Below are 23,621 nucleotides of genomic sequence, written 5' to 3' on the forward strand. Positions count from 1 at the left end.
AAGGAATCAATCAGGTTCTTTTGTAGGTTGTGAAGAGACAACCTATAGAACGGGAAAAAGTATTTGCAAAGTAAACATCTGATAAGGGGTTAATAGTTGATGATTCGTAATGTTGAACATCACTAATCAACAGAGAAATGCAATTTAAAACAAACCTGATATCTCACCTCAGTCCTATGCCCCTTATCTCCTACTGCTTCATTATTTCTGTGTGCCATGGTCCCAGATGACTGTTCAAGCTGCAGCCATCATAACTGCACTGCAACTACTAGGAAGAAGAAAGGGGTCCTAAAGAAAGATGCATATTCTACTTTAGGGAAACTTCTAGGAAGATGCACATAATACTTCTGCTCACATCCCTGATATGGTTTGGCTGTGTCACCACTCAAATCTCATCTTGGATTGTAGCTCCCATACTCCCCACATGTCATGGAAGGGACCCAGTGGGAGGTAACTGAATCATGGGGGTGGGTTTTTCCTGTGCTGTTCTCATGATAGTGAATAATTATCATGAGATGTGATGGTTTCATACAGGGCAGTTCCTCTGCACATGCTCTCTTGCTTGCCACCACATAAGACGTCACTTTGCTGCTCCTTCACTTTCTGCCATGATCATGGGGCCTCCCCAGCCATGTGGAACTGTGAGTCCATTAAACCTCTTTTTCTTTATACATTACCCAGTCTCAGGTATTTCTTCATAGCAGTATGAATATGGATTAATACAGTAAATTGGTACTGGTAGAGTGGGGTGTTGTTATTAAGATACCCAAAAATGTGGAAGTGACTTTGGAAGTGGGTAACAAGCAGAGGTTGAAACAGTTTAGAGGGCTAGAAGAAGACAGGAAAATGTGGGAAAGTTTGAAACTTCCTAGATACTTGGAGGGCTCAGAAGACATGAAGATGTGGGAGTGTTTGGAACTTCCTAGAGACTTGTTGAATGGCTTTGTCCAAAATGCTGATAGTGATAGTCCAGGCTGAGGTGGTCTCAGATGGAAAGGAGGAACTTGTTGGGAACTGGAGCAAAGGTTACTCTTGTTATGGTTTAGCAAAGAGACTGGTGGCATTTTGCTCCTGCCCTAGAGAGCCCAGGAATTTGAACTTGAGAGAGATCATTTAGGGTTTCTGGAGGAAGAAATTTCTAAGCAGCAAGGCACTCAAGAAAAGCAGAGAAAAAAGTTTGAAAAATTTGCAGCTTGACAATGCAACAGAAAAGAAAAATCCATTTTCTAGGGAGAAATTCAAACCTGCTGCAGAATTTTGCATAATTAACAAGGAGCCAAATGTTAATCACTAAGACAATAAAGACAATGTTTCCAGGGAATATCAGAGACCTTTGTGGCAGCCCTTCTCATCACAGGGAAGGCCTAGGAGAGAAAAATGGTTTCCTGGGCCAGGTCCAGGGCCTCCCTGCTGTGTGCAGCCCAAGGACTTGCTGCCCTGCATCCCAGTTGCTCCAACCATGGCTAAAATGGGCCAAGGTGCAGCTCAAGCTGTGGCTTCAGAGGGATCAAGCCACAAGCTTTGGCAGCTTCCATGTGGTGTTGAGCCTGCAGGTGCACAGAAGTCAAGAACTGAGGTTTGAGAACCTCTTCCCAGATTTCAGAAGATGTATGGAAATGCCTGGATGTTCAGGCAGAAGTTTGCTGCACAGGCAGGGACCTCACAGAGAACCTTTCCTAGGGCATTGCAGAAGGGAAATGTGGGGTTGGAGCCCCAGTACAGAGTCTCCACTGCATCACTGCCTAGTGGAGCTGTGAGAAGAAAGCCACTGTCCTCCAGACCCCAGAATGGTAGATCCACCGACAGCTTGCACCATGAACCTGGAAAAGCTGCAGACACTCAGTGCCTGCCTGTGAAGGCATCTGGGAGGGGGGGTATATACCCTGCAAAGCCACAGGGGTGGAGCTGCCCAAGGACATGGGAGCACACCTCTTGCATCAACGTGACCTGGATGTGAGACAGGGAGTCAAAGGAGATCATTTTGGAATTTTAAGGTTTAATGACTGCCCTGTTGGATTTTGGACTTCCATGGAGCGTACGGCTCCTTTGTTTTGGACAATTTCTCCATTTTGGAATGGCTGTATTTACTGAGTTCCTGTACTCATTGTATTTAGGAAGTAACTAATTTGCTTTTGATTTTACAGGCTCAGAGGCAGAAGGGACTTGCCTTATCTCAGATGAGACTTTGGAGTTGGACTTTTGGGTTGATGCTGGAATGAATTAAGAATTTGGGGGACTATTGGAAAGGCATGATTGGTTTTGAAATGTGAGGACATGAGATTTGGGAGAGGCCAGGGGTGGAATGATATAGTTAGGCTGTGTGCCCATCCAAATCTCACCTTGAATTGTAGCTTCCATAATCCCCACATGTCATGGGAGGGACCCGGGACTCGTTGGGAGGTAATTGAACCATGGGAGCGGATTTTTCCCCTGCTTTTCTCATGATAGTGAATATGTCTCATGAGATCTGATGGTTTTTTAAAGGGCAGTTCTCCTGCACATGCTGTCTTGCCTGACACCATGTACGATCTTCCTCCTTCACTTTCTGCCATGATTCTAAGGTCTCCCCAGCCATGTGGAACTGTGAGTCAGTCCATTAAGCCTCTTTTTCTTTATATATTACCCAGTCTCAGGTATTTCTTCATAGCAATATGAAAATAGACTAATACAATCCCATTAGCCAGAATTTAATTAAAAGCTACCTCTATCTGCAAGAGACTGTGAAACACAATCTATATTCCAAGTGAAAAAGTCCAACTGAAAATCAGTTCTATTTTTCTAAGAAGGGCAGAATGGATATTGGGGCCAACTAGTAAGCTTTGACATGCCCTTCTACCGAATTTCTTTACTGGCTATCTCTGTCTTTAGCTCTGTGTATTATAGGAACTGGTGTCCTTTCCCAAGCAGCAATTGGAAAACTTTTTGTAAAAGACCAGGTGGTAATTATTTCAAGCTTTGCAGACCCAACAGTCTCTGTCACAACTACTCATCTTTGCTGTGATGTCACAAAAGCAGCATAAACAACATGTAAATGAATGAGTGTGCCTGTGTAGAATAACACTATATTTCCAAAGTCAGGCAATGAGCCAAATTTGTCCCATGAACTACAGTTTGCTGATCTCTGCTATATTAGTCTGTTTGCATTGCTATAAAGGAATGCCTGAGACTGGGTAATATATAAAGAAAAGGGGATTATTTTGGCTCACAGTTCTGCAGGCTGTACAGGAAGCATGGTGCCAGCATCTGCTCCTGGTGAGGGCCTCAGGAAGCTTCCACTCATGGCAAAAGGTGAAAGTGGAGCAGGTTCATCACATGGCAAGAGCCAAAGCAAGAGCTGATGGAGAGAGGTGCTCCTGACTCTTTTAAACAAACAGATTTCTCAAGAATTCAAAGCAGTGATAACTCACTCATTACTGCTAAAAGGGCATGAAGCCATTCATGAGGGATCCACCCCCATGACCCAAACACCTTCCACCAGGCCTCACCTCCAACATTGGAGGTCACATTTCAAGATGAGATTCAGAGGGGACAAAACGTCCAAACCCTATCCCTATCACCTGCTTCAGATGCTTCAGACAGTCAGTAAGCCTCATGAGAACAGAAAGGATGCCTGGCTTATTCTCCATGGTGTCCCCATGCTCTGGCATATGGTCACTGATGAAAAAATATTGATTATTTTCGCAACCTACTCATCTGACAAAGGGCTAATATCCAGAATCTACAATGAACTCAAACAAATTTACAAGAAAAAAACAAACAACCCCATCAAAAAGTGGGCGAAGGACATGAACAGACACTTCTCAAAAGAAGACATTTATGCAGCCAAAAAACACATGAAAAAATGCTCACCATCACTGGCCATCAGAGAAATGCAAATCAAAACCACAATGAGATATCATCTCACACCAGTTAGAATGGTGATCATTAAAAAGTCAGGAAACAACAGGTGCTGGAGAGGATGTGGAGAAATAGGAACACTTTTACACTGTTGGTGGGACTGTCAACTAGTTCAACCATTGTGGAAGTCAGTGTGGTGATTCCTTGGGAATCTAGAACTAGAAATTCCATTTAACCCAGCCATCCCATTACTGTGTATATACCCAAAGGACTATAAATCATGCTGCTATAAAGACACATGCACACGTATGTTTATTGCGGCACTATTCACAATAGCAAAGACTTGGAACCAACCCAAATGTCCAACAATGATAGACTGGATTAAGAAAATGTGGCACATATACACCATGGAATACTATGCAGCCATAAAAAATGATGAGTTCATGTCCTTTGTAGGGACATGGATGAAATTGGAAATCATCATTCTCAGTAAACTATCGCAAGAACAAAAAACCAAACACCGCATATTCTCACTCATAGGTGGGAACTGAACAATGAGAACACATGGTCACAGGAAGGGGAACATCACACTCCAGGGACTGTTGTGGGGTGGGGGGAGGTGGGAGGGATAGCTTTAGGAGATATACCTAATACTAAATGACAAGTTAATGGGTGCAGCACACCAGCATGGCACATGTATACATATGTAACTAACCTGCACATTGTGCACATGTACCCTAAAACTTAAAGTATAATAATAATAAAATAAAAAAATCGATTATAAAATATGAGGACCTTTTAAAAAGAACTTCAAGGTGTCTTAATTTTTATTTCAAGCTTATTTCAAGAAAGAAAAGGAGTTAAGTTGAGCATCACCAAGAGATGATACAAAGTTCAAGGTGAATGGAGAAGAAAAGAGGGGAAGGGAAGTGTGTGTGTGTGTGTGTGTGTGTGTGTGTGTTGTGGTGGTGATGTTGGAGGTGGTGGTGATGGTCAGGGGACGACAAAGAGAATAATCCAAAAAGAACATTTTATTAGCCTGTTAGGTTCATGAGGACTTTATGGTTGGTAAACAAACAAATTCTCTCCTCCACTACCCACATTCTTTTGGATTCTTTTCATTTAAGGAGGCTGGTATGAGAAGTCTGGAAAAGGTGTTATTTTTTACAATTAGAGGATCCAAATGCAAGCCTGGGAGAAGCATTATTTCTTCATGTTGACTCATTCTTTTCTTTTGGGGTCAACTCCCTCATCCCATTCATCCTTCCCTCTCTGAAAGCGATCCAGGAAAACTGCATGCTCCTCTTGGAATTCCATAAATAGAACAGAGCAAAACATTAATGAAGGGAGAAAACAGTTTTCATTCGTTTTGCTTTCAGAAATACACTTGGAATGGTCTGTGCCAGAGTTGTACTATATCAAAGAAACCATAATCCCAAAAACAAACCCTTTTTAAATGATAACCAACTGTATTTTGTATTTTCATTGAATTACTTTATTTCTGTAAAAAACAGAATTTCCATTTTTTCAATCAAAGAGCTGAGTTTCTAAAGCTTCCTGTGGTCTATTTACATTTCCTACAGTAACCTTCTTAAGCAAGAGACCAAGGAAAATATGAAACTTACTTTTTTGTTTCATTTTCCCTTTTTAAAGGAGCTTCTGTATTTTCCTGACCTTGTTAAGGCCTAAGCAACAATAACAATTTTCAAATAAAAATTAGCAACAGATTAGCAGATGCCTCTTTATTACAAGAATTATTGTCGGTTTTCAGTTACATCATCACCTCTGGCTATATGCTATGCATTGGATACTTATGTTACTTTGCCTTCTTTTTTCCTCAAGAGCAACTAATCAAGAAAAGTAAGATAGTAACATGAATCTAAATGTCTATGAACTGAAGAGTGGGATCCTTTAAGAGTAGTCTGACAGATATCATTTAGAAGGAACGTATTGTTAACTATTGAAACAAGATGGTGAAGGTAGGAAATCAAGACCTTAGAAGTGTTGCATTCATTCACTTATTTAAACAATATTTTTTGAAGATTTTTATTTAACCATCAGTGTAGTAGGTGCTGGTAGAGGGAGAAAAAAAAGAGTTGTCAATCATACTGCAGGACCATGAGTTTCTCTCAAGGGTTGGGCTACTGCAAAATAAATAACTTTAAAGATAAGAAACCTGGAACCTCATCAAATCATAGCTTTCAGAATGTTCTTGACTTTCCCACATCCTCTGGGGAGCAATGGAGCAGAATAACTCTTTAAAATACAGAGATTTAAAATAGGTCAGTGGATGTCATTCAGCCTAAAATTCCCACTGGCTTCCTCCATCTGTTATGGTATCTTTAGTTGCTTCATTCAACTAGACACAAAATGATCCTTTCAACCTCATTGTTTCAGCTGACATTGTTTGAAGAGAATGCTTCCTTCTTCTCTGGAAGAAACCCTAATTGGACTCTCTGGGCTCCATCCATCACTCCTGCCCAGGCTAGGTGGAATCACTTACCTGGATGGTAAATAGGAATAGGAAAAGTAAGCAGAACCCTGGTCTTTTTTCTCTTACTTGAATGCAAACTGCCTGTAGGGAGCATAAGTTTTCGGTTCATGAGAAGCCTAAATTTGATGCTTAATAGGGAGAAGCTTACTTGTCAGCAGTTAAAAGCCATGGCCTTCGATCTAGCTTTCCATAGTAAAAAAAGCAAAATATTGGTTTCTACAGGCCAACTTTTTTATTATGTCTCAAATGGTTCAGACCCTGGATAGGAAAAAGTGCTGTTATTATTGGTCCTCCTTGCCTCATGATCCCAATATCTAGTGCCATTAATTTTGAGAGAAAGAGACAGGGAATGAAATTTGCAGATGGAAACAAAACAAAACTATGCTTAGAGGTATTTGATGAAGCCCCAGGAAGCTTCCAATCGTGGTAGATTGTAATGAATGTTAAAATCATACAAATAAAATGTTTGGTTACATGAAGCATGTTTTGAGCCTTGGGCTTTAATAGAGGTCATGTACATCTTTGACCTTGCCTGCTTCCTTTAATTCTTTTGAAGGTGCACTTTAGGACAGCTTCTGTGCCCCAGCTGTCCAGCATGAGTGCAGGGGTCAGCAAACCACGACCCATGGCCTATTATGGCCTGCTGCGTGTTTTAGAGAAAAATTAAAGTTTTATTGAAACACAGCTGTTAAAACATAAACTGAGGCACAATAACAATTTAAAGAGTTTATTTGAGCAAATGATGATTTATGAATTGGGCAGCTTCAAACCAGAAATGGTCTAGGGGCTCCATTGAAGAAGACTGAGTGACAGGTTTTCACAGAATGAATGTTGAAATCACACAAACAAAATATTTCATTACAGTTATAAAGTTGCCTTACCTGATCTGTCCCACTAGAAAGTCCCTAGTTGTAGAATTATAAGTTTGTTGGCTGCTTCTGATTGATTGAGCTTAAGTTCTGTTTTTCCTTAATATAGGCACTACAAGAAAAACAGATCAAATTACATTTCACTTCTGTTTCCAAATCAAGCAAAGCTAAGGTCACTTATGAGGCTTCACTGGGTTTGTCCCCACAGCGATTCTTCAGGCCTAGACTCCATTTTAATTCACTTTAACACAGCTAAGATTCACTATGTATGTCGTCTAAGACTATTTTCACGCTACAGTGGCAGAGTGGAGTGGTTGCAATAGAGACCATATGGTCCACAAGCCTAAAATACTTAACATCTGGCACTTTACAGAAAAGTTTACCAATTCACACATTAATGAGTTGAATGGCCTAATGCCCTTTGCTGTATTTCAGCCAGATCTATAAGCCATTAGAAGATTTTCACCTTGGAATTTGTAGTATTGACTTTCATCCTAAGCTGAGGCAGGAATGATCCAGAAATTGGGTGACTTTGATCCACATGTGCTAATTACACTGTGAATCTTAGAGATTTGTATTGCAGCTTTACTCACAGAAAACTAGAGGACTTTGTATGAAACAAATAACAAGAAATGATGGCCACTACTATACACACCAGAGATCTAACCTGCACTAAAAAGGTAGAGGGAAAGCTGATTGAAATCCTCATTAAAACAAAGGCCCAAAAACCATTAAAGAAAGTCAGTACATGTATGTGATACCTTCACTTGAAGTTTATGTTGACACAGAAGTAGTGCAAATACCTTGGGAATCAGAAATATTGCAGAAAGTTTTAGATGGCAGACTTTTCCACTTTAAGAAATAGTTTGGACGGGGCATGATGGCTCATGCCTGTAATCCCAGCACTTTGGGAGGCTGAGGCAGGACGATCGCTTGAGCTCAGGAGTTCAAGAGCAGCGTTGACAACATGACGAAACTCTGTCTCTGCAAAAATATAAATAAAATTAGCTAGGCTTGGAGGCATGCACTTGTAGTCCCAGCTAGCTAGGAAGCTGTGCTTAGGTGGGAGGATCACTTGAGCCCAGGAGGTCGAGGTTGCAGTGAGCTGAGACCATGCCACTGCACTTCAGCCTGGGCAACAGAGAGACTCTGTCTCAAAATAAACAAAAGAAAAAAGACTTTTTTTTTTCTCTAAAAACGACGGAAAACATATAGCTAAAATGTGGTTCAATTTAAATATTTTGGAAAAATGTGTCTGGAAAAGGAGGGAGAGGTTTTACTGGTTACCAGGTCAGGAAAGTGACTGAGACCCAAAGAAAGCTAACAGATGAAAACTAGAATTGAACCTTAAGAGAGAACTTCCTGAAGAAGAGAACAACAGCATCCAGAAGGACTCCTGATTGGAGCCTGAGAAGGTGAAACGATCATGTTAAAGAGAGTGGGAAGCCAGATGAGGGCAGGAACCCCCATGCTACAAAGGCAGGTAGTAAAGCCCTTCCAGACATGGGAGGCTAAGAAGGAGGCCTCCACCTGACCATACCAGGCTGTGCTCTGAGATGTGAATTTGTCAAAATATATCTACATCAAGAATGATAACTTAGCCAACAGCCTTACTGTGTCCAAATGGAGGTGGTACTACTGGAGACTATCCAGGATGGAGCTCATCTGTGTGATGCTATCCTCAGCCAGAGATGTAGTACAGCACCCTCACGGAGCCCACTCCATTTGTACAATCACAATTCAAATGCCCACAGTGCCCATAAGCCCTGCTACACAGAGGACAAGACCGATCCATGTGGGAGCAGAAGAAATAACACAATGTTGTTCATGGAACTGGGAAATTGACTTTTCTGACTTCAACGCTTGGAGACAAAAGAATTTAGATTGAATTCCATTTTCACCACACACTTCTATGAAAAGGTTCTTACATTTTCTAAGACTTAGTTTCCTCATTTAGATGGGAAAATGCATGTAGGTACATGCAGGGTTTTTGTCAGGATCAAGTACAAAACTGTATGTAAAAATGCTTCATGCCATAGCTGTCATATATGAGCTACTCAATATTCAGCAAATACCATTTCCTTCATATCTTTGTCCTAATAAAAGGAGATGGGAAAAGATTGGTAAACATAAACCTAGATTCTGTACAGAATGTGTCCAAAAGGATGGTGTCCTCTTCCAAATATCACAGCTTTTTATTAAAAACAAAATAAGAGACCAATGTTTACAAGTTATAATTTTGGCAGACACTGTGTCTAATATGGCTTTTCCAAATTTCCCACTAAATTAAAATATCCATGAATTTAAACAAAAAGTCAAAGTGATGACAGTGCTGTAAATAAAAAACATGAAAAAGCCATAGGCCAAAATGTAGGGAGAGTTTCCACTGAATGAGAATGGAATGGCATGCATGTTCTTGGATTACAGAACATAGGTTCCACCCTCTGACTCAGAACCCAGCAGAAGGCCTTAAAGAAGGTAAGACAAATTTTGCCTCAGTTCAGAGGGGCAGGGTGTGTGCTACTCAGAAAGATAGGAGCCCATTCGACAAATGCGTAGGAATTTTGTAGCAGGCAAAGTCACTGCCATTTCTCTGCTCTCCCATACATTCCTGGACATCACTGAAAGAAGTTGAAGGAAGTGCACAGGTAGAGAAAGTTTATATCCTGGCATAATTTGTCACCTAAGATTAGATATTGCAAGAGTGGGCATAAAGAGAAGGCACAGATGGTGCAGGAGGTGAAGTTTCTCATGTTCTGTGTAGTTCAAAGGAGCATTGCAACTGCATCTGAGGCTTTAGTTTAGTCATAGAACCAGTCAATCTGAAAAGAGAAAATCTGTGCCTAAGATCTGCAGATTCAGTGCCTACTGGGCATCACACTGAGAAAATAGTGAAAACCAATCTTTAAAAAAAATTTTTTTGGGGACAGAATCCTGCTTTGTCACCCAGGCTGGAGTGTAGTGGCACAAACAGAGCTCACTTCAGCCTTGACTTCCTGGGCTCAAGTGATCCTCCCACCTCTGGCTCCAAGTAGCTGCCACCATGTCCGGGTAATTTTTTTGTATTTTTTTGTAGAGATGGGATTTCACTTTGTTGCCTAGGCTTGTCTCGAACTCCTGAGCCAAGGTGGGAGGATGTCTAGAGCCCAAGAGTTTGAGACCAGCCTGGGTAACATGGTGAGACTCCGTTTCTATTTTTTTATTTAAAAAATTAAAAATTAAATTAAATTTAAAAAATAAATACATATAAATATTTCAAGAAATAGTGACCAAAAACTTTCCAAATTCAATGAAGAACATTAATGAAAGCAATAAAAAGTACAATGAACTCAAAGTAGGATACAGAGATCCACTCCTAGACACATCAGAGTCAAACTGCTAAAAGCCAAAGATGAAAAAAAAATCATGAAAGCAGCAAGAGCAAAAAAAGACTCATCACATAGAAGTGGTTAGAGCATCTGAATCTGGAGCTAATGTTTATAATCAATAAGGGAGAGAGACCAGTAAGGGTCAATAGATACAGCAACCAGCAGGAGTGGAAAGTAATGCAGCTGGATGGCATGCATTTCAAAGAATAAGTCTTGCTTAGCCTTGTTTTGGGTTTAGTTTTTGTTTCAGTAGAAAAGGAGATTAATTGTTGGAAAGTAATGGCAAGCAGGAAGAGCACCTACTTTCACCTTCTGGCCTTGATGTATGTGGGACGTAAGAGAAAAACACTGTTTACGTCAGACATCAGAAGACTTGGGGAGAACTTGACCTCAGGGAATAGCCTGGTTTTAGTCAAGGTAACAAAGACATAAAAACATTAGAGAAAAATTTTGAATTTATAAGGGATGTTGCAGTTCTCAGATAAAAATGATAACACAGTTGTTATATATGAAAGACAGATGAAGGTGAGCCCATTGAAGAATTATAGGTACTCCAGAAGAGACAGGAACAGAACAGTAGAAAAAGAAACTAGTAAATTATAGCAAATAAGAAAAATGCCCTTGGTTATGCAAATATCTGAGTCTGCAGATTAAAAAGATTTGTGAGTTTCATGTAAAATTACATGCAGTATTGAGGAGTAGGTTGCAGAAAGAAGATGTATCCCACACACAAATAAATTTTAGAATTTTTTTTAATTTAAAGGAATAAATACCTACAAGCTTCCAGATTAAAAAAAGTTTACAACACAATTTTATGTGATTGAATTATTATTAATGTGGAAAGTTATAGAAAGATGTTTTCAGATTCAGGGACGTAATAACATGTACCTTCTCCCAAAAAAATTATTTGAATAGTCATCTCAGTTGAGCAGAAAATGAAATCATGAAAGGTCATAATGGAGCCAGGCGTGGTGGCTCATGCTTACAATCCCAGCACTTTGGGAGGCCCAGGTGGGCAGATCATTTCCAGTCAGGAGTTCAAGACCAGCCTGGCCAACATGGGGAAACCCTGTCTCTACTAAAAATACAAAAAAATTAGCTGGCCATGGTCGCGCACACCTGCACCCCCAGCTATTAGGGAGGTTGAGGTAGGAGAATTGCTTGAACCCAGGAAACAAAGGTTGCAGTGAGCTGAGACTGTGCCACTGCACTCCAGCCTGGGCACCAGAGTGAGACTCCATCTCGAAAAAGAAAAAAAAGAAATGTCATGATGCAATTGATCCTACTATATGGTAATAACTATATTTATAAGAAACCTAGGTTATTTAAAAACACATTATAAAAACAATAATTTAAATAGAAAATCTGGATTTAAATCATTTTTTCTACAAAATTCTCACTAATGAAGGCAGCAGAGAGCCATTACAATTTATAACCATGAAACCTAAACATTACTGAGGAATTCCAGCAACAGATTACAATCAGCTTTGCTAACTAATCACCAATCGTATCACCAATAATAGTTACATATCACAATGACTGTATTAGCCCATTCTCACGCTGCTAATAAAGGCATACCCAAGACTGGGTAATTTATAAAGGAAAGAGGTTTAATTGACTCACAGTTCAGCATGGCTGGGGAAGCCTCGGGAAACTTACAACCATGGTGGAAGGCAGCAGCTTCACATGGCAGCTTCACATGGCAGCAGCAAGAAGAGCTAAGCAAAAGGGGAAAAGCCCCTTATAAAACCGTCAGATCTCGTTAGAACTCACTCACTATCATGAGAACAGCATGGGGGTAACCGCCCCCATGATTCAATGACCTCTCACCAGGTCCCTCCCACGACATGTGGGGATTATGGGAACTACAATTCAAGATGAGATTTGGGTGGGGACACAGCCAAACCATATCAATGCCTTATACATATTCTTATTACCATTATCATCCACTGTTGTGATAAATTACACCACTAGAAATAAGTAGTTATATTGTAATGCAAGCGTGCTTGCTTTGTTGTTTCCATGAGCACTTGGTGCTGGATCTCTACTGAACTAGATTTATGACCAAAAGTGTTTTGTGAATGTAAAGTATGACCCTCACTTAATATTTTTTTAAAAGAACATTCCCTGTAGAAAACATTTCTATAAAAAAGGAGTGGAGGTAATCACGAACATCAAATAAAACAATGAGTGAAGAATAAATAATGGTGAAACTACGATTAAGAATGATAGCGATAACATATATTGAATTCTTACTGTGTGTTAGACAGTGTTCTAGTACTGCCCTAGGTTCCTTACCTATATTATTTCATTTAATTCAGATAGCAACCCCATGAGGTTATGTCTTCATTTTATAGATGTGGAAGCTAACAAAGTCACACAGCTAGTGAGTAGTGGACATCAAATTCAAACACAAGGAATCTGATTCCAAAGACCACCCCAATCATTAGACATGCTCCCTTGAAGCAAAAGCTGGTATCTTAATAATTTGAAAAAATAAAGGATGAAATATATATTCATTAAGCTGAAATACAACCACCAACATAATTTAATACTTTTACTTTGCATGTCATGCCAAAAGATGAAAGCAAACAAGTCGTTGTTTATATATAAAAAGGAAAATAAAGAAAACAGGACAAATAAGCTAGACTCCCCTACCAAGAAAAATAAAAGAATTCTGCTGAGAAGTCTTCTGATAGATCCACTCCTTCTTCTAACTCTGATCCATTTGTCCAGTGGAACAGTAGTACCAAAAGGTGTTCAGAGCCCGGAAAGTATGTGCTGGGCCATAATCTCTACCGAAGCACATCCCTTCATTTCCTTCTGGAGCAGATGGGAACCAGAGAACCAATGACAAGGAAGAAGAATTGGAGCTCTCTATACACAAGAGACCCATGCAGCCCTGAAGTGTGTGTTCCTAGAAAGACTTGCTATATCAGACAGACCCCCAGAGAGCTATGTCTGTCCCTGAAACTGGGAGTCATAACTCTGGAGTCACAGAAGCATGGAGGCAGACAGCTTTTCCCTGGTGACTCAGCTCAGCATTTTCACTGTACTCAGTGTGACATTTCACCAGAGCACAGACTGCTGAATCTTCCTTCAGATCTGTTTGTCACTGTTTAGTAGACCCAAGTGGCTTTATGTGGACCCCAAGATTAATCAAACTATGAGTAGATAAAGGTAAATGTTGACATGCATAAGGGGACCCAAAACTCAAAAGTAAGAATAGCAAGTAGAGTACCTAGACTAGAGAAACCTCTAAAGAAACGGAATTGCTGTTTGAGACAGACAATAATATTAGCAAAAATAATAACAATAGTATGCAGACTTAAGGAGTTCCTATAACAAAATATAATTCCTTATTTTTATATTAAAAGTATCAATAAATAAACTAAAAAGGGGATGGTCACTAAGCAAATACATATAATAGAACAAAGTAGCCAATCATGTAAATAGTAAAATCTCCAGAAAGAATGAAAGAAACAGAAAATATGGAAAGGCAATAATAAAAGAAATAGTAGAGAAAAATTATCCTGATTTTGTGCTTTTTCAATTTGCAGACCGTATTTTTATGAGTCATGATATTGTTATTTGATACTTATTTAATACAGGAGAAATAGGTGAATATTTTTGAATTTTAGGAATAAGAAGATAACTGTTAGTGGAATTGAAAAGCATAATAGAACTTCTGAACTGGTAATGGGAAAACAGAAATCAATAGTAACTTTTAACAACAACCTACTTCCTGCTGACAGGTAACAAAAGAAGAAAAAATTAAATTAATAACAACAACCAAATAAGAATAAAAAGAAGAAAATATAAGTGAGATAAGAACTAAAAATATAGTAATAAATTAATATATTTGGAACAAACCAAGTATCTCAGTGGTATGAATTACCCTATTGAAAGACAGAGATACTCAAAATGTAAAAAAGAAACAAAAGATAGCTTTCTACTGTTTAAGAGAAACATTCTTAAATCTAAGTGATATAAAAGAACTGGGAAAACACTAAGATAAGTAAAGCAACCACGCGCAAAAGCAAACAGAAAGCAGATCTGTCTGCTTGTTTCTTTAAGGTTAAACACTTCAAAGACAGCAAAAAGAGAGGTGTGTAATGATAAAAGGTGAAATTTATGAAGGAAATTTGTCAGAAATAAATCCAAGTGCAACAAAACCAAAATTATTAGAAATTCAAAAATAACTTGATTAAAAATTTCATTCTTGCAGGCTATTTTAATATCACTTTTTCATAGATCTAGCAGACAACATGTAATCTGATCAACAAAAGTGTGTGTGTTTGCATGTGTGTGTGTGCGTGCAAGCGCACGTGTGTGTGTGTGTATCCTAAAAACTGGGAATAAGCTTTTTCCGCTTCCAATGAACATTCACAAAAATTATAAAAATCTGATACTTGGCTGAAATTTTTTTCGTAGAGATTTTACAGGTCACATTCTCTGATGAAAATTATATAAAATTTCACTAAGAGATAGTATATGAAATTACAGTAAGAGTAAGATAGCAGTAAGAGAAATTTAATATAGTTAAAAGGTGAAATTAATTTTTAAAAAATCAAAAATAGTAGGAAGCACACACAAAGTTTCTAAAGCAGCTTCTTTGAAAGAGTAGGAGACAACTAATAAAATGAAAATGGATAAAATCTATAGAAAACCAATAAACCAATTAAAACAAAAAATACAATAATGTAATTGAAGTAGTATACAAAACAATACATAAACACAAATCAAATGAGAATAGAAGGATTTAAAGCAAATATTATGTTCTATTCTACAGCCACAAGTTTGTAAACCAGAAGGAAATGAATGATTTTCTAGCAAACCCAAATTACCAAAATCAAGTCATGAAGTAGAAACATGAATATATTAATTTCCAAGGAAGACATCTGAAATAAATTAATAAGCTTTGCCATGGTACCAATCAGAGTAACTTACTTATTACAAGAGATAAACCCAGAAATCTCAGTGTGTTAGTAAATGGAAGTATATATCTTAGCTACATCAATTCTAAACAGGTGTGATTAACTCCCCCAAGCAATGTTTCAGGGCCACTTGCTCTTTCATCTTGTAAACTAGATCTGCCGTTCTCTAGACCCGGGTAGATGTTTGCTACCCTCTGCATTTGGCAGGAAAGCAATGGAAGAAAAGAACATGAAGAATCAGATAGGAAGTTTATTTATGGGCCAGCCTTAAAAATGACTTACACAAATTCTGCCTACATTTCTGGGCCAGAACCAAGTCTTGGGCCACATTTAAGGCAGCAGGCAAAGGAAGCTGCAAAATCATCTGTGTGCCAGGGAGAGAAGAGAAAAGGCTGTAGTAAACAACTAGCAAATCTTCTAATATATTCTGGTAAAGAAAGTGGCTGGGTTCACACCTTCTTGTCATTAAAGAATTGATAATCCCAGGGGTGTGCTGGAGCTTCTTAGAACAGTGGATAGGAGCTAATTGTGTCTTTTCCCAACTCCAGGTACTGTGACATTACATTGACGGCTATGATGAAAGTGTTTACACCACAGTAATTGGCATTCACTACCAACTAGGGCAATTCACCCATATCCCCCAGCCCTGAGAGCTGGTTATTTGAAACACCATCATACTACTGCATAATTCAAATACTGTTTAAGTTATTCTAAACCATAGTAAAAGTAAGTATATGTAGATCACCATCTCTAATTAATATAGATTCAAATCTAACTAGAATATTAACAAATCAAAACCCCTCTGGGATTATGCTCCTAAACAAGATCAATTTTCATTTCCTTCCTAGGGAAGAGAAAGTGGTAACTCTCAAGACACAGGACAAAAGAGGAACTATAAAGAGCATCTCAGATAAGCATTTCAGGAAGCAAAGCATCAATTTCAAAGTGTCTACATAGAGACAAGAACCAAATGTGGAGTGAAGAGTTCAGACAATATGGAGTAAACAGGCAGGAGAGAGAAAATAGGAGGTTTATCCAATTACCAATACAGGAGGAGGGAGCCCTTTATCACTTGCCTGTGGCTGAACATGTCAGTATCAAGGAAGCCCAGCCAACTGATGTCCTCAAAAGGCTCTCTCCTGCCAAAAAAGACATTTCTCTGGTTCACCTGGGAAAGTCGTGAATAACTCTCTGAAGAGTTCCAAACTGTAGATGATAGAAGTCTTTGATGATTTCTCCAAACTTTCCTCCTCCCTCTAGGCTACCTGTAGGAGCTGACCATGGTGATACTGGGTCCAGTGGCCTCTGTGATATTCTACAGTTCACTGTACCTCTAGGCAATTTCTGGAGCACAGTGGGAAATGTAAGGTCTCACTGCATCAGAAATATGGAATTTCAAATTTTCAACTCCATTAATACTGTTATATAAGGCCTTGGCAAAAAAAAATAGGGCAGAAAAGAGAAATACACTTTTTGAAAAGGGGATAAAAATTATCACCATTTGCATTTGATATAACGGTATACTCTGAAATCCCAGGAATATTAACTGAAAAGGTGTTTTTAAAAACTAAATAGTTTATAAAACAAAATAGAAAATCTGGGGTAAGAGAATGAAGATTTATACAACAAAATCAAGCAAGACAGAAGAGAAATGAAGTGAGAAAATAGTCAAGACTGTGCCATATCATGAAAGCCAAAAAAAACTTTGAAGGGAAGCCATAAGTAGTATTAGAGTCTATAAAAAACATCATGAGAACAATAACTATGGGTGATGCCACTTATCTGAACCCAGGTGCCATAAAACTCCTGGATGTGAAAGACTTGCTATCTTCTTGCCAATCCTTCAAGACTTCAGGGCCCCCTCCATTGATGATTTAAACGTCAGATAAAGGCAAACAGTCACGCTCCCCTTGTAAAATCAGGAAACAAATATTCTACTTTTACATAACATCACTGAAAAATTCTCTCATTTTGCAGGGCATATATACCAATGATGGATAAGACATTTGCCAAAGTCTAGAGAATTATGGCACTAAAGTGCTGATTCTTCCAGTTGAGGAGAAATAATTTGACACCTCTGGAGCAGCATACTTGTTCCACAATCTAAGCCATTCAAGCACATTTCGAAACATCTCAGTCAGCAATATGCACACTGAATACCCCTCTCCACAGTGGAACAGTTCTTTCTCCTCTCTGATGTGGCCTTGCAGATATGCTCTGTGGTATCACTGTTAAGCTTTCCATTTATTTTTCCACATTCACCTACAAAGAAAAAATTACTCTCCTTGCTTGCCCGTCCGAATTATCTGAGAATGCTTTTAACAGCTCTCAAAATTGTAGAAAGATGACTTCATAATACAGCCGCAAAATAGACTCACCATCTAGAGGAGAGAAGCAATTTTCTATTTTAGGCTTATAAAGGAACATCTTACTAATTTAGGTTATAATAAATGCCAGCATTTATAAATATTTTTGTTTTGAGATCCCCTGAAACATTATTTTAAATATAACATTTCAGCATGTTTGATCAAGTTATTTTGTGTGTCCACCTTCTCAACTGTGTGATTTTAATATTCTCTTTCAAAGCAGACCTATAGGAATGCTACCATGTCAATTCAATTTTGAACAACTCATAAAATATAAGCCCACATCTTGTGTCAAAACATCACTTTCAGATATTCTGAGCACTAAACAAATCGATTAAATTATGGTTATGATCACAAAAAAAATGCTGCCTAAGCCTATAATTTTATTAGGTAACTCTAAGCAGAGAGTTAAAGTGATATGTTCCTTTTCGGGGATCCACAGTGAAAGATGCATTAGTTGTAAAATTGCGTTTTGAGAAAGGATGGATATGAGGAAAAGCTTTATGTAGTAACGAGAAATTATTTGTCATCAACCATTTTTAATTAAATTTTATTTTTGTCTACATGCACCATGTTTAAATAAGTAAAACATCTACATGACTCAAAAGTAAAGACTTTATATTTACAAAAGGTATATTCTGAGAAGGCATCCCTTTGCCTACTCTCCCATCCAGTTGTCACTCTAAAGATAGTAACTATTTTCTTTAGCTGATGGTTTACCAATCCTTTATTTCTTTCTTGTAAAAATAGTCATATAAATGTATAAACATATACATGACGCTTTCTTATACAAACTGTAGTGTACTCTATCTATCTTTTTGCCCTTTGAATTTTTTCACTTAATAAATACTGAAAATTGTTCCATATTAGGTCATAGAGATTTTCATTTTTCTCTTTATTTTTGCTTTTTTGTATGACTTATGGTACCTTGTGTGGCGGTACCATGGTCTAGTTCATCAATTTCCTAAACATGGGCATTTAGGTTGTTCCAAATATTTTGTTATTGGAAATGTCTCTGCTATGTATGTTATTTTGTATTATGGGTGGGGGGGTGTTTCCTGAGGGTAAATTTCTAAAGTAGAGTTAGTAAGTCAAGAAGTAAATACATAGTTTTGAGATATGGTAATATTCAACTCTCCAACTAGAAAGTATTCTTGTAAAACAAATGAACAAACAAATGAAGAAATCTAATTGCTTCAGATATAACTACTAGTTTACATAATATACACAGAACGGAGGAGCATTTTAATGACATCACAGTAATGCAATCATGAAAATGCAAAATGCAGACACTTGAACAAATAATCTGTTTTCCCCAACTAATAAATTGCTAGAAAAACAAAGTGAGTGCTAGGAGGGAACCTACAGAATACAAGATACTTAGACATAGAAACTAAATTTAATGTGTAAATCTTGTTTGGATCCTGTATCAAACAAACTGACTGGAAACACACACATTTATGTGTTTATGTATAAATATAAATATATCTAATATATAGTGCAAACATATTTTATATCATACATAAATGCACATATAAAATACAATTAGAAACAACAGATGCTGGAGAGGATGTGGAGAAATAGGGATGCTTTTACACTGTTGGTGGAAGTGTAAATTAGTTCAACCATTGTGGAAGACAGTGTGGAGATTCCTCAAGGATCTAGAACCAGAAATACCATTTGACCCAGCAATCCCATTACTGGATAGATACCCAAAGGATTATAAATCATTCTACTATAAAGACACATGCACATTTATGTTTATTGTGTCACTGTTCACAATAGCAAAGACTTGGAACCAACCCAAATGCCCATCAATGATAGACTGGATAAAGAAAATGTGGCACTTATATACCAAGGAATACTATCTAGCCATAAAAAATGATGAGTTCATGTCCTTTGCAGGGACATGGATGATGCTGGAAACCATCATTCTCAGCAAACTAACACAAGAACAGAAAACCAAACACCGCATGTTCTCACTTGTAAGTGGGAGTTGATCAATGAGAACACATGGACACAGAGAGGGGAACATCACACACTGGGGCCTGTCAGGCGGTGTGGGGCTAGAAGAGGGATAGCTTTAGGAGAAATACCTAATGTAGATGATGGGTTGATGGGTGCAGTAAACCACCATGGCACACGTATACCTATGTAACAAACTTGCACATTCTGCACATGTACCCCAGAACTTAAAGTATAATTTAAAAAATGCAATTAGAGAAATCTGAACTCTGGATATTTGATGACATTAAGAATTTAATGTTAATTTGATAATATTAATGAACAATTGTTCATTGTTAACGGTGATACTTATTACAAGCATACCTTGGAGATACTGAGGGTTTGGTTCCAGTCCACTGCAATAAAGTGAGTATCATAATAAAACAACTCCTTAATCCATGGGATTCAGAATGGATGTTGTATTGGCTGACATGAAAACAACAATAATCTCCTTGTACATTTCCATCAGAGCTCTTGGGTGACCAGCTGCATTATCAATGAGCAGTAATATTTTAAAAGAATTTTTTTCCCCAAGCAGTAGGTCTCAACAATTGACTTAAAATATTCAGTAAGCCATGCTGCAAACAGGTGTGCTGTCATCCAGGCTTTGCTGCTTACCTCATAGAGTACAGGCAGAGTAGGTTTAGCACAATTCTTCAGGGTCCTATGATTTTTCAGGAGAGTAAATGAGCTTGGTTTCAACTTAAAGTCACCAGATGCATTAGTCAGCCTGTCCTTTGAAGCTTTGAAGACAGGCATTAACTTCTCTCTAGCTAGGAAAGTTGTAGACAGCATCTCCTTCCATTAAAAGGCTCTTTCTTCTACACTGAAAATCCATTGTTTAGTGTAGCCACCGTCTTGAATGATCTTACCTAGATCTTCTGGATTACTTACTACAGCTTCTCCATCAGCACTTACTGCTCCATCTTGCACTTTTTAAAAAATTTTTGATTTCCATAGGCTTTTGGGTAACAGATGGTATTTGGTTACATTTTGGGGCACCCATCACCCAAGCAGTATACACTGAACCCAGTTTGTAGTCTTTTAGTCCTCACACCCCTCCAACCCTTTCCCCTGAGGTCCTGAAGTCCATTGTATCATTCTTATGCCTTTGCATCCTCATAGCTTAGCTCTCACTTATGAATGAGAAGATATGATACTTGGTTTTCCATTCCTGAGTTACTTTCCATAGAACCACAGTCTCTGGTTTCATCCAGGTTGCTGCAAATGCCATTAATTCATTCCTTTTTATGGCTAAGTAGCATTCCACCGTATAAATATATATACCTCAATTTCTTCATCCACTCATTGATTGATGAGCATTTGGACTGGTTCCATATTTTTGCAATTGCGAATTGTGCTGCTAAAAACATGCAAGTGCAAGTATCTTTTTTGCATAATGACTTATATTTCTCTGGGTAGATACCCAGAAGTGGTATTGCTGGATCAAATGATAGCTCTACTTTTAGTCCTTTAAGGAATCTCCACACTGTTTTCCATAGTGGTTGTACTAAATTCCCACCAGCAGTGTAGAAGTGTTCCCTGTTCACCACATTCATACACACATCAATTATTTTTTGATTTTTTGATTATGGCCATTCTTGCAGGAGTAAGGTGGTATTGTACTGTGGTTTTGATTTGCATGTCCCCAATCATTAGAGATGCTGAGAATTTTTTCATATTTAATGGCCATTTGTATATCATCTTTTGAGAATTGTTTATTCATGTCCTTAGCCCACTTTTTGATGGATTCTTTGTTCTTCTTACTAATTTGTTTGAGTTTGTGGTAGATTCTGGACATTAGTCCTTTATCAGATGTATAGATTGTGAAGATTTTCTCCCATTCTGTGGGTTGTCTGCTTAATCTGCTGGCTTCCTTTTGCTGTGCAGAAGCTCTTTAGTTTAATTAAGCACTTTTATGTTATGAAGATGGCTTCTTTCCTTCAACCTCATGAACCACCCTCTGCTAAACGAACTTCAACCTTTTCTTCTGCAGCTTCTTCACTCTTCTCAGCCTTCGTAAAAGAGAGTTAGGGTCATGCTCTAGATTAAGCTTTGGCTAAAGGGAATGTTGTGGCTGGTTTGATCTTCTATCCAGAAGAGTCAAACTTTCACCATATCAGCAATAAGCCTGTTTTGCTTTCTTATCATTCATACATTTACTGGAGTAACTCTTTTAATTTCCCTCAAGAATTCTTCCTTTGCATTCACAACTTCTCTTGCCGGCACAAAAGGCCTAGATTTTGTCATATCTTGGCTTTTGACGTGTCTTCCTCACTAGGATTGATTATTTGTAGCTGTTGATTTAAAGTGAGAAATGTGCAACTCTTCCTTTCACTTGAACATTTAGGTGTCATGGTAGAGTTATTAATTGGCCTAACTTCAATATTGTATGTCTTAGAAAATACAGAGACCTGAGGAGAGGGAGAGAGATGGGGCAATGGCCAGTCAGTGGAGCACTCAGATCACATACAACATTAATCAATTAAGTCACCATCTTAAATGGGTGTGGTTCCTGTCACCCCAAAACAATCACAATAGTAACATCGAAGATCGCTGATCACAGATCTCCATAACAGATAAAATAATAGTGAAAAAGTTTGCAATATTGTGAGAATTGCCAAGATGTGACACAGAGATAATGCAGTGAACACATGCTGATGGAGAAATGGCAGCAATATACTAGCTAGACAGAGAGTTACCACAAAATTTTAACTTTTAAAAAATGCAATATGTGTGAAGCACAATAAAGCAAAGTGCAATGAAAAAAGGCATGCCTGTATTTAATGATATTTTAAAGGAACCCTTATTTTTAGAGCTACATACTGACATATTTATGGATGAAATTATGTAATATCTTAGGTTAGCTTCAAAAAAAAACAGGATGTTGTGAGCAGCAGCCTTCCCACATAATTAACAGAAGGCTGAGCAGATACAAGCATTCATTAATCCTCACCATGCTTTTGTCTATATAGCGCAAGTTTTCGCTTATGCTGCTCTCTCCCTTATTCACCTGGAAAATTCCTACTTATCCTCAAAGATCCCCTCAAATGATACTTCCTCTGCAGAGTCTTCCCCAATCCTGTCTGTCAGGATACAGCAGATACCTTTGGTGCTCAGCTGAGATCCCCTTGAAGCTCTCTTTCCATTTCTACACATCAGTCCCCCAGCTCCTGCACAGTTTTGCTTATAACAGTCCTGTCCCTGCACCCAAGACCCTTTTGGGAGTCTGCCCTTGGGCTGCTGGAGTTACTCTGCCTGCATCTAGAGAGATAGAGAGTGCTTGGGAGTTTATGTCTGCCCCCTGTAGGGTAGTTCGTAGTCAATAACTGCTTGATGCGGAGTATGAAAGCCTCATTCCCTTTGTCTCCAGTTGAACATACTCTGAGGTGTTATTTAAACTCTGCAACTTCCCTACAGTATCAGACTAAGACTGCAACTTTGCCTAACATTTGCACCCTTTCTCAGTTTCTTTTCCTTCCTTGTCCTACTTTCTCCATGCCTTTATTAGCTTTTCCTGGGAGCACTTCCTTAACTGATCATTTATGTAAAAATCCTTGCCTTAAGATCTGCTTCTGGGGAATCCACCTTTTGACATAAGGTAAACTGCTTCTTCAGCTATGTATTATCATAGTCACTGTTATAACATCATATGACAGCTACAACATATGTCATCATATCATAACATTATCACGATAGTTGTAACAACTATTTTTCTCCATTACAGATAGCTATTTCATTGTGTT

The sequence above is a fragment of the Gorilla gorilla genome, chromosome 10, assembly GCF_029281585.2.
Source record: "Gorilla gorilla gorilla isolate KB3781 chromosome 10, NHGRI_mGorGor1-v2.1_pri, whole genome shotgun sequence".
Lineage (NCBI taxonomy): Eukaryota > Metazoa > Chordata > Mammalia > Primates > Hominidae > Gorilla > Gorilla gorilla.